Raw genomic sequence first — 13,111 nt, 5'->3', positions numbered from 1 at the left:
ACAAAACTGAGCTCATGCTTCTAGGCCCCTCGGATCTTAGCTTCCCCGCCTCCCTGTGGCCGCCTAGTTTGGGATCTCCTCCAACTCCCAAAAACAGTATCAAGAGTCTCGGAGTCTGGCTGGACAGATCTCTGTCCTTTAATGTACAATCCATAAAACTCTCAGCTACCTGTTTTGGCATCATGAGGATGTTAAAGAAAATTCTCCCTCTCCTCCCCCTGGAAGCCAAACAAGTAGCCGTACAAGGTCTTATTCAGTCACGCCTTGATTTTAATAACGCACTTTATCTTGGTGCTCCTGAATCCACTTTGAGAAGGCTTCAGACAGTCCAGAACTGTGCAGCACGCATTTTACTCGACCTTCCCCGCAGACAGTCAGTGAGGTCTGGATTGGTATCCCTTCACTGGCTACCGGTGCGCCAGAGAGTTATGTTTAAAGCTATGTGCATAGCTCACCAGGCCTTCTGGAACACTGGCCCCAGGATTACTCGGGACCTAATTACCCACTACATGCCCACTAGAAGCCTACGATCTAGTCAGACTTTCCTTGCAATGGCCCCCAGAATTAAAAGAGCTAGATCCGGAGGTAGAACATTCTCCCATAATGTGGCCAGGGCCTGGAACGTCCTCCCATTGCATCTCAGAGCCAACTCCAATCTTACGGCCTTCCGCAAACAGCTGAAAACCTTTTTATTTCATTCAGTCTAATTTCCCCCTTTCCCCCCTCTCCTGGGCCCACTGGGCGGATTACCGGTATTCTCAGCGCTTGGACGCCTCCGGGCAGCAATTCGTGCTCTACAAATGTACATCCAATCCAATCCAATCCAACAGCTGATTCCTTACTGTAGTGATACTGCCTACTGTGTCCCTAAGACCCTCCACCCACAGATGGTGACCCACTGCCTCTACCGTGCACTATTGGAAGGCATTTGGTCTTTGGGCACCATCTTCATGTCACATAGGAACATTAGGGTAACCTCTCTTATTTGCCCACCAGTAAGTGGAGCAATCTCTTCCCCAAGCACTACACTAGCCAACCCTGGGGTTTTTCCTCCAGTGGTTGGCACTTTGGATCACCCTTGTAATGCCCATATGCATGAGACTCATAACAGTTAGGGGAAGACGTGCTATGATTCCCTTCAAAGAAGCCTTTCTTTTGGTGGCCATACTGGGACCCTTTCCCTTAAGAACTATGTTGGCGCCTTGAGAGAACTCCTTTTTTCACCCCCTCCTTATTCTGGTGGGACCCCTGCCCCCTCTTTTAGGAGTCTCCCCTTTTGCTTTCGTGGACCTTCTGGTGCTGACCCAGAGATTCACCTCTTTGACAAGCTTCCAGGGATTAGTCAGCTTTCTATTTACCAAGTGTTGGTGCAGCACTGTAAAACAGATATTGGGCATGTGATCCCTCAGAATAATTTTGTACAGCCCAGTGTAATTGTCTACCTTGCTGCCTCCCATCCCTTCAGTGCCTTGCTGGAGTGATCTAAGAAGTCCATCCAAGTCTAATTTGGGAGTTGTGGCTGTTCCTGATCCTCTGCCTGTATCTCTCAGGGGTCAGCCAAAATTATTAAGAAGAATGGCCTTCATGGGGGCATGCTTGGTGTGGTCCTTTACCTCTAATATTAGGAGTGTATCCATCCCCACCGTGGGCATTTATCTACACAAGCTACCCACAGTAGTCCTCTGGAACTTTGTGTACCCTTAGAGCCACTTCACAAGATGAGAACAACTTATAATGTCATCTCCCACCACATAACTGTGCACCAGGTCCTTGGGTTTGCAAACTTTCTCCTCTTCATTGGGCACTGCTAGTATACTGCCACCATTGCTGCTGGACTCCATTTGTATGGCTCTAATGTCCAACTTTCTGAGACTTAGCTCATGTGCCATGCGCTTTTCCTCCATGGCTAGTCTCTTCTATTCAAAAGATTTTATTTTCTCTAATTTCAATTTAGCAAGCTCCAACTTGAGCTTTCTTTTTTCCCTCCTGTCCTCCATCTCTTCTGAGGACAGGCCCATGCAAGGCACACTGCTCCCTGCACAGGAAGGGATTTCCAATCTTAGGAGTAGGTTTGCACCCTCCTCAACAGACTGCCTCCCAAAGTTCTCCTGTTGGTCTTGCTTCAGTTCCTCCTCATCCAACTCTTCCTCCTCCTCATCTGTTGGGGTCTGCTGGACCTCTGCCCATGCCCTTAAGGGCTTTTGGAGTTCTGCCTTCTCTGTGCTCCCCTTAGTGAATAGCCCCCTCTCCTGACAAAATTCCTTGGGCTGGGCCACTGTTAGCTCTCCAGGTTGACCAGCTCAAAATCCATCTTTTTTGCAGATGAGGTCACAGACACAACAATCAGCTAGGATGAGAGTAAAGTTGGAAAAAGCAAAAAGGCCAATCAGAGGGAATTTGCTCAAATTGGTCCTAGATATGGGTTGGTAGTGTATACCAAATTACTGTATGGCACTTCACAAACACAAGTCCAATCCTCACAACTATTCACCAGTGTTAGAAATTGGGTTACTGGTTGACTGGGTTAAGAGCCCTGGTCAAGCAGCAACCATGATCCTAGACAAGAAGAGGCAGGTAAACCCTAAATTAACCTATGTTCATCCTCTGGTATCTTGGCACATACCAGTCGGACTAAAATTAGAGGCAATGGGTAAAGTATTTGTGCAACACTTCAAACAGTAAAAACAGTGAAAACACCAGACAAAAGGATTCCACACCAGGTTTAGAAAAGTAGAGTATCTTTCATAAATAAAAGCTTTGTGCAGTCAGAGCGTTGGATCAGCTCCAAGACACGGTGAGGCTGTGGTGCAAAGTCCATTTTGCTCTTTCTATGTGTGCTGTAGAATGCAGCACACATAGAAAAAAGCAAAAACAAGGCGAAATAAAAGTTTTTTTCCTCGTTTCACAATTCTAACACTTGCTCTTCCATGGTGTTTGTAAAGGTATTGCGGTGTAAACACTGTGATGTAACCGATGTTTCCCGTTTTTGGTGCTGCCGCAGATTTACACATCCTTGTAAATCTGGGGCAGCATCAAAAGCAATGGATGTTGCAGGGGAATGACCCCAGCAACACTCAACGCATGCCCCTTTCACGCTAAGTGATGCATGTAAAGGGGCCTTTTTTACAAGGTGGCTTTAAGCCAGAAAAAGTGGCATAACGCTGCTTTGTAAATATGGAAAAGGGGATATCACCATTAGAACATCGCTAAAAGCGACGGTCTGGTGGATCCTCTTGTAAAGATGTCCCAAAGAGTCTTTCTTAAGCGGAGTGTACACCTTAGGGTGATGCATCAATTAAATGTAAGAGAGGGTACCGAACACCAGGATCGTTCCAGGTTTTTCTCAGTCCTCTGTGATATTTGTGCAGCACGTGCAACTGAAAATCTTGAGAGGCATAAACTAACGGGCTGTGGGCACTGAGAGCACAATGAGGGACAGATACTAGTCAGTTTGTCAGACAAAACGGGGGAGGGAAGATCGTATGAGAAACAAATTAAGAGACCCTTTTTTAGTATTCTTTGTTGTGTATTGCATGAGGAATCCCTCAATCAAAGGTGAAGCCAACAACATTATCTTGTAAGTTTGGATGCCTTTGGCAGGTCTGTGCTGGCTTCCTAAAGCAAAAACATTACTCCTCAGCGACACGGTTAATTTGTAGAGTGATAGGAGACACTATAATAGGCTTCTTGCCTAGAGTCTGGTGCAGGTGACAATGTCACTATAAGCACAGCAGACACCAGATTAATACGTTTATGTTCTACAGGGTGTTATGCCTCGTATGTGTGTGATGTGTGCTCTTATTTGCATACACCATTGTATTCCTGCACAGAAACTAAAAAGATTACTTTTTTTACGAGCACATCTGTGTTAATATGTGGTGAACATATAAATCTTACCACAGAAGTGATTCGCTTTCATATCTGTTGATAACTTTCTCCTCTTAGCAGCCTTTTCTGCATTCTCCCGTCGGTGTGCAGGACAGGATTGGGTTGTTGTCATCTGAGTCAGCATCTTGTAGCTCAATGAGGAGGCCATTTACTGATGTAATGTCATGCAACATTGCACAAGTAGCTATAATCTTCAAAGAGATCTCAATGTTGTAGTGCACAACACCACCACACTCAGAAGAACAAATGTGTGCTTCATGAGAATCCATGTTCCTTTGTGCACATTGTAGTATCCCCATTCACTTGGTGTGGCAGGATTAGGTTAAGAAGCGAGTATATGAGGACAACGGACGTAGGAACTTTTACTTGCAACATTTTAATATTAAGATGTAACCCATGTATGTAAATATATATGAATGTTTTACTTAACAGGTCTGTGATACACTCACCAAGTCATCAATAAATCTTAATTCAGCTTAACCAGTCATAAAAGAGTGCAAAAAGACCATTCAGTGTATCAACAACAGCAGCATCGATTTCCAGCCTAGGACAAATGACAATACAATAACGTTACATACATCACTAAAAGTCATTCACTGGGTCAAAGGTGATGGCTTCAAATTCCAACATACAATAATTAAACAGACACTTAAAACATCTCAAAGGGAAACTATGGGCCACGTAAATTCCTAAGTTAAGGTGCTTTTAAAGTGGCCTTTATGGCAGCTGAGTAGACCTCCAAAGATTTCCCAGTTGATTAAAATCCATAACCTTCAAAAGTGCATATTACTTAAAATTCACAATATCACAGCATATAAACAGTTATGGACAATATGTTAAAAAAAATTCATAAAATACCAGGGACATGCGACTCTTTGAATACGGTAGTTACGGTGAGACAACTCAGGGAATTCTTACACGTTTCCTAATGGCAAAAGATATTTTTATATAATTGGCTACTGCAATACAAATATCAGGGCTAGCCAGAGAGTGCAAGAATTTAAAACCATCAACATATGTACAAGGGCAAATTGTCTTTAACATTGGGATTAAAAATGTACTTCTTGCCGTTTTATATAAAATGCAGAATAAGATAAAGTGCAAAGTACTTTGGCTTGTAAGATTATCACATGGACAAGGTGAGAGATCATTCGCCAGCAAAGGCCAGCAAAAAATGCACAGTACCGAACCGAAATCTAGTTAAATAAAATCTAATCTGCAGATTAGTGGTGAATGTTAAATAATATTGCAATGGGGCAGGGGACAAGTGCATGGGACCGATCTCATCTTGGTGAGGATATGGCATGTTTCCCCTTGAATGTAACGTCTCTTTGGTAATGACTTTGGCGTTCAGTGGGATGCTGTCAGGACTATCATAGAAATGCTCCAATCTTATTTCATAATATTTATCTTTCACGAAACGAAGGCATGGTATTTTAGAGAGTTGGCCAAGTTTTGACAATCTTATTATTTCTTGTGAGAACGTTAGGGGTAGAGGGGTGATGGAGTAAGGATTCAAGAAAACAAAACTTACTCGGAGAAATCCCTCATTAACAGTACTAATTGTTAGAAATAGCAAAGAAAATGAAGTTAATACACACACAACATTTACATATAGGAAGAGAGCTTAATGCATGCTTAAGTAATGAAGAATAAAATGCAACGCAACTAAAACCCGCTTTAAACTGGAAAATGCCTTTGGGGATATGTGAACTAGGATTGCGTAGATAGTAACATGACTAACTCGTTTTGAGAGGGAAAACTCTCACGCATGCGCAAGATCTAGTAACATGAAGTCTTTAGGCACTGCATGCCCGGCATATACTTGCCTGAATTTAAAGAGAGCTATTGCTGCTAATGCTTTTGCTTAAAGGAAGAGAAAATAACGTGGGATAGAGTAGAAGTGGGTGGTGAACAGTGAAAATCATATATTTGAGAAATTAACATTTATTTATGATTCCTTTATTAATAGTGTACGTTTGGGCCCACTGTTATACATAATGAAAGAAAGATGGCGCCGAGATGGAGGTAAGCTACGCATGCGCTGTGAACTCATGATGTGACCCGATGACCGTGTGGATGAACGGCTGCCAAAATTCAAGGACAGGAGTTGTGTGAAAGTTGTTCTCGACTGTGGAACTGCATTTAGAAATTGTTATTTGATTTGCAACATTAGATATATGGGAATTAAGTAGAATTAAATTATGAATGCGCCAAAGGGGAAGGGTTTGTCAAACAAAAAAAGATTATTAAAAAGGGAATATGCCAGCATAAGGTGACGACAACTTCCCTGCCTAATCAAAGTCCTTATTCCATCGATATTTGCAACTTTTGAGGGTGGGACATACAGAAATGAGGACTATAACTAGAGTGATTTAAAGATTAGTAAAATATATGCATGCATGAGAGCGAGCGAGTTTGATTGACATCGATGCTGAGAGAGAAAGATCAGAGAGAGGCAAGAGTTGCTGCTGCTGAGGAAAGGAGAGAACAGACTGGGAAGATTCACACCTGAAAGCCAACCTGATTAGATTTAAGATTCTGGAAGAATATCGAGGATGGAGAGAGTGTAAGAGAGGGATGCGCCCTGGTGCGTCGGGTTTGTAGAGAAGTTTAGTAAGTATTGCCCTGTCCTGATCCTGTCCTATAGTCTTTGTCCCCTGATTCTGAATCAGGGGACCTCCACCAGTCCTTTGGCCAGAGGGTTGGTTTTCCGTTATCATCATTGGGTAACTATTATTCTATCTTAAATTTGCATATCTTTTGCAAATGTATCATTTATTATGCCTTTTGTCTCTACATCTATCCACTCTTAATGCATTGATTTTTTGAATGAGTCTGTGAATTTGAATGTATTTGCTAAATGAATTTTCTCTCCCTTGAAAGTTGATGGAGTTTGCACTGTGAATTTATACTAATGAGCGTTCATGACTGAGATTTAGATAACATTCATTGAATCTTACCCAGAGTCTTTGGTTATTTCACTGATATCTATAAATTAGTTAGTTAATTGATACTATCGCCATCAACTACTCACCTAATGGTCCATCGACCAGACTAAAGATTGTTGTTCTGTGAAGATTAGTTAGGTATTGAAATAATTTCCTAAAATAATTTTGAGGTTAAAGTGAGTTAACTAATCAGAGCTGAAGTGAAATTATAAAACTTGACCCCCAGCAAAAACAGCCAGGGAATTTGAATGTGTATATGGGCCCCATTGAAGTTTTCCTTGACTGTGAAGTGTTCATCCCTGGCGTTTCGCTGGATCAGGGGCAGATATACGATCCTCTATATGCTCTAATCCCAATTGGTCATGACATAGGCAGTTAGGGGCACTATTAGACCTCATCATAAGCCTTTCAGTGAATTTATTTTCCACTATTTCTACCTATCGGATATTGAGTTGCCCCCACACCCCTGTGCCATATGTTGCAATCGAAAAGCATTTGACTTTCTAAATGGTTATTATTTCCCTAACAGGCTTATGGCCTAATTTGCATGCAAAGTGAAATAGCCCATCCACAGCCCTATGGGTTCGTGCTATCACAAGTGTGTACCAACTTAGCTTATTGTAAAATAAATTCCCCAGCTGCATAAAATTCTCAACCTTTTCTATTCTCTTTTAATGTGCTAAGAAAATATTAGTTTTTGTACTCTTTGGGCCGCATACCATAATATATGATTTAATAAAATTTACTTTAAGATCAAGTGATGACATAAAACAATAAAAGTATCCAGGGAATTCAGAAGGCCATTTGCTGTCATTGCCATTAGCACCGTGTCGTCAGCATAAGATAGCAAGGGGGCAGATTTGCTGCCAATTTTGGGAAAATCAAGTTTCCTACTTAATAGGGAAGCCTCCAGACCAATTGTATATATTGAAAACAGAAAAAAGGCTAGGATGCACCCTTGACAGACACCCTCTGTTGAAGATATTTGCTCAGTTTTTTCCCCTTGAGTGCCGTATCTTATGTAGCCTGAAGTATTAAAATGTAGACTACAGATGAGCGACACCAGTGCTTGTTTCACACTCAAATTTGCAGCACATCCCCTAGTTTCTCCCGGTTAACAGTGCCAATTGCGCTAGACAAATCCATGAAAGCCAGGTGGATCGAGCCCTTTCTGGCCTTCACGTATTTGTTGATAATCAAGGCTAAATTAAGGCATTGCTCTGTCATGCCAAGCCCACTCCTGAAACCATATCGCGTATTGGATATCACTCCTGTGGTGGTTGCCCAGGTCTCCAAACGGGTGAGGAGAACTCTATCCAATACCTTAGCTGTGTTCTGCTTTTCTACCCTCAAATATTGTTTTATATTTGTCCTTGCTGCTTTAACTAGATGGCTGTTACGGGGAATAACATGAAGCGCCCTTTTAAAATCTTTGTGGGCCCTAGAACAATCGGAACAAAGTCGAAATCTATCACCAAGGTCCTCTCTTCATGGGCGTTTGTAAATCCCACTGTCAGAACATGTAAGACTTGTAGGAACTTCCAGGGCAACGAACCACAATGTCTGTGCTTAGAGACCTTTCAACACACACCATCTGGATGTTACGGAGGTTTAATTTCTGAAGTTGTGAGGTAGGTATCACTTGCAGTTAAAGACAAATAATTGTGCCCAATCAACAAACCATACTACCTGGAGAAACTGGACTACTTATAGAATTGCGTGTTGATGGTCTACAATTAATGTATGGTGTTAGGAAAAACAATATTGGTGTTTACCATGGACAACATGACATCAAGGACATTTTTAAATACTCTACTTAAAGCACTTTGAGAAACCCCAGAAGCTACACACAAGACATCTTGGTAGCTACTGGATTTGATGTGAAAAAGGAGCTGGAGGTGCAGCACAGTGCTTAGCCATGAGTTGGTATAACCTGGCTTCTGAGTGTGCCACTCCCTGGCACAGGCTCAAGTCTGGGAATGATTTCCAATATGACCTGTTTCGTCAGTGTGTGTTTATCATGCATTTCCTCCTCAGAGTAGTCAAAGGTTGCCATCGTTATCCTGAAAATCCTTTCCTGTATCCTTCTCCACCTCTGGTGTCCAGGCACTATGCACATCCTCCTCGCCATTGCATGTGGAGGAGCTGCTGTGGAAAACCCGGTTGAATTCCTGGGCTCCTTTTCATACTTTGCACCTGGTTACTGCCTTCTCTCAATTAACTTAAAAATGCTTGTTTTGCCACAATACACAATTTGAATTTCTTAGGTATATTGTGATTGCGATTTTCTATTTGTTGTTCACAAATAAGGAATAATAATTTATTTTTGCATGCTTGCAAACTTGCAATTTTATTTGTTGTGCAATGTGCAACTTTTTTTTTTTCATAGCGCTGGGGTTCCGCACCGTACATACAGGGGGGGGTCCACACCATACATACGGGGGTGGGGGTCCGGCGCATCTGTCTGCGGGGGGGCTGGGGGTCCGGTGCGTCCGTCCGCGGGGGGCTGGGGGTCCGGCGCGTACATCCGCGGGGGGGCTGGGGGTCCGGCGTGTACATCCGCGGGGGGGCTGGGGGTCCGGCGCATACATACGGGGGCTGGGGGGGTGTTCGGTGCGTACCCGGCCCCCTTTTCCTCACGCTTTGAGGCGTACTTGGCTTTTCTGGCACTTTTTGGGTGCCGTAAAAATATTGCCGTCCGGAGTGCTGTCGGTACGAATCGTACTTGCTGGTACGTAAAAGGCTGCCTAACTCCATCCGCATGTCACGTATGCGCTGTCCCGGATCATATTCGGATGTATTTTTGTGTCGGTCGGTGTTTTGTACGATTCGTACGGAAATAGTGTTTCCGTACGAATCGTACTTGCATGTTTGTATGGTGTTTTTACCGGGTACGAGTCGGACGGAGAAAACGCTCCGTCCGACGATTCGTACCCAGTTTCTCCAGGATCGGAATCGGTCCCTATACTGTTAAATAGGCAGCCATTTATTTACATATTAACTCATGTATAGAAAAATCAAAGGTGTCCTGCACCAGCTACCTTTAGAATCACCTTCATTTAAAGACATTATGCAACAAACATGTTGAAATATGATAAAGTTTTTTAAAATTCAAAAACCTGTAATTCATTAACACACAAAAGTGTTTCACCTTAATACATTCAGATTATATAACTGCTTTGAAAGGCAGTATTAAAACGGATAGCTTTCAAACATAAACTTAGAAACATTTATGCCTGTGCCCAGCAGGACAAGAATGCCATTAGTGAAACAAGAGGCAATTCATTTGTCATGTGCACCCTCTGTGATTATACATGGCGCAACATTAAAGTCTATTAAATCAAACAAAAGATAATGTTTTGTACAGTTAACATCTTGAACTTCTACATTACAAGGTGTTTTTAAATGTGTTACTATAAAAAGGGGGCAAATTAAAATAAAACAATTGCCTAGGATAACACAATTTGGTCAAGTTGGGAAGTTGGGATTGATCTCAGGTTTTCTGGTTTCACACTGTGCAATTCAGTTACTAGATGGGTATTACTTTCCCTATCTCTTTTTGCATCAAAAGTGATTGCTTCATCTTTAATTATTGGCAATTGGAGTATGACTGGCAGACAGCAGCCACATAAATACTCAGCTCGGGCTTGAGGTTTCTAGAGAACCTTAAACTGAGATAGGCATTCTTCTGTGACTCGGTCACATCTATCACATAATGGCAAGTAACCAGTTTTGGCTTGCAGACGGAGTGCTGCGAGCGGTGGGGCGGGGTGGGGAGGGGCAGGGTGGAGGATGGAGTCGGACATACGACTGCAAGGTGTAAAGTAAGTAAATGAATACATAAAACTATTTACCTTTTGCTCGCTGCATCGCTAACTCAGAACATAGATTCATGGAGTGGGTAGATTATTCCACTGAGCACCAGGTCATTTGGACTCTTAGTGAGAGAGCTCTTTGTTCTATGTCATCTGGTGTTACATTAGGAAAAATGCTAACATCAGCTTTGAACTGTCACCTTAGAAAGAAAGAAACATTCACAATTAGCATGGTAACACCCTTGAGCGTGCTAAAGCCTGGAATGATGTCATGATTCTGCCGTGTTCTTTGTTAATATTGTTTCCAAAAATTAACCAGTCTTTAATAACATTACATGAATATTGTGATGGTATAAATATGGTGGTTTTTGCAACATAGTTAACAATATAGTTTATTTTTGATTTTTCAGAATCTGCCTTTAACACTTTAATTATAAATTTTGATCTGCACAACTAACATATATTATGCTCAAGAAATAAAGAAAGAAGAAAACTCAGTGCAGCATACCATACATTACTCTCGTTACTGCCTTTATATTCGAGTCACAAAGACTGGATTACAGAATGCTGTCCCGGTACTTACCCCAACCACCGCCCTAGTGTTCACTCTGCCTGTGTGGCTAACTATGGGTCGGCCCTGTGAGGCGAGTCCGGGGCCTCTGGCCTGCCCGGGTGGAGGTCAGCCATGCAGATGAATTCGGGTGGGCAAGCTGCCAGACTATCTACCCAGCCATCTCTTGTCATGTATGTCTTGAATGCTTTCCAGACTTTGTCAAATTTTGCCTGTTTTTTATGTATTATGGGCGAGAGATTTCCATGTCATAAATGGACCAAAGATTGCCACACCACATATGTCTGGGAGATGTATTGGACTGTTTCCAAACCTGTGCTAATTCCAATCTAGCTGATAAAAACGTTGGAGCCAGTTTTTGCTTTTTGTGTACTATATTGTTCACAATTAGGCCTTCAATAGCTGTCTTTTTCCTCACCGCCAATGGTGCCACCTTCCGGGGGAAGAGTTGGGTGAGTTTGGTAGTGGTCCCGACTGTCAAGATTCCACTTCTCCCTAAGTTCCTCACTTGGGACAGTTCTCCCCTCCACATATACCTCCCTTGATATTTGTGGTTGCACGGTTTCCACTGCTGTAAATCAGGGGTCCTGAAGGCCGGGTGGGCAATGTGAGTTATGCATGATAGAAAACATTGGGGAGGGAAAAGTTGTTGAGCCCTTTCTACGCACCACCTGCAGCCACTTACAAGATGGGCTGTTCTACATGAATCAATCCCTTTTGTGAGCTGTTGTAATTCCGTTCCAATGCAGGGCGTATCTAGGCCGGTTGGACATAGGTTTTTAAGATTAGGGAGACCCAATCCTCCAATAGTGTGGCCCATAGGACTCTAGGGGAGCGTTTCTTCCACACAAATTAAAGTAGTTTTTTTGTATGTAGTCTAGGGTGGAGTCATGTATCGGCAAGGGGAAGCCCTGTACAATGTATAAGATACAGGGCAAAAATTTCATTTTTATACATGTCATTCTCCCAAGCCAGGGGAGTTCAAGCTTCCCCCATCGGCAAATGTCCTTGAATAAACTCTGCAAAGCCAGGGGGATGTTAGTTCCATATAGCTGTGTTGATTTCTGCATTAGAGGAATGTCTAGCTATTGGAGAGGATTGTTAGACCATGCAAAGAAATTATGCATATTTTTATTGTTGCAAATAATATTGAGTTTTAAATTTGAGTGTATATAATATCATTTTTGGTACATTTATTATTATTATTATTTTTTAAATAATGTATTATATATTTTTTTATTTGAATATGTATTAAGTGTGTTTATTGTTAAAAAGTAGGGATTGTGGGGGAAAGGGGAGGAAATATGTTTTTTTATTTAAATATGTTTTAATTTATGCTTGAAAAATATGATTTCATTCCCTAAAATGTATGTCTTTACATTTATTTAGTAAGCATATATCATTTTTAGAAATGTTTTATAATTACATTTTAGAGAAAAATACATTCAAACAATGTAAATCATTTAGAACGTTTTACATCGTTAATGTAATTTAGTGTTTAAACATATTTTAATTCAAATTTGTTTACATCTTTATCAAAATTATAACTTTTTTATTACATATGTAATTTAAATTGTATTTTCACTTTTTAAATATTTTAATAATGTTTTTAAAAAATGCTTATCTTTAAATTGGTACATTTGTTGTAGTTTTCATTTCAAAAATATTATTTGTATATATTTATTTTCATCAAAAAATTTATTGAATTACATTTTTTTATCTTTGTTTTACTGTTAAGAAACTCTGCTTTTGTAGTTCATTTTGGAGTGGGACTAGTAAAGTAAATGCCCCCAAAGGTCAACATATTCCCTAGTATGGCTATATTTGTGATCGAAATAGTTAATCTACTTCCTCCCATTTCCAACACCAACCCCAATGTGACTAAC

This window comes from Triturus cristatus, chromosome 2_2 (genome assembly GCF_964204655.1).
Source record: "Triturus cristatus chromosome 2_2, aTriCri1.1, whole genome shotgun sequence".
Lineage (NCBI taxonomy): Eukaryota > Metazoa > Chordata > Amphibia > Caudata > Salamandridae > Triturus > Triturus cristatus.
Note: the sequence above shows the minus strand (reverse complement) of the source record.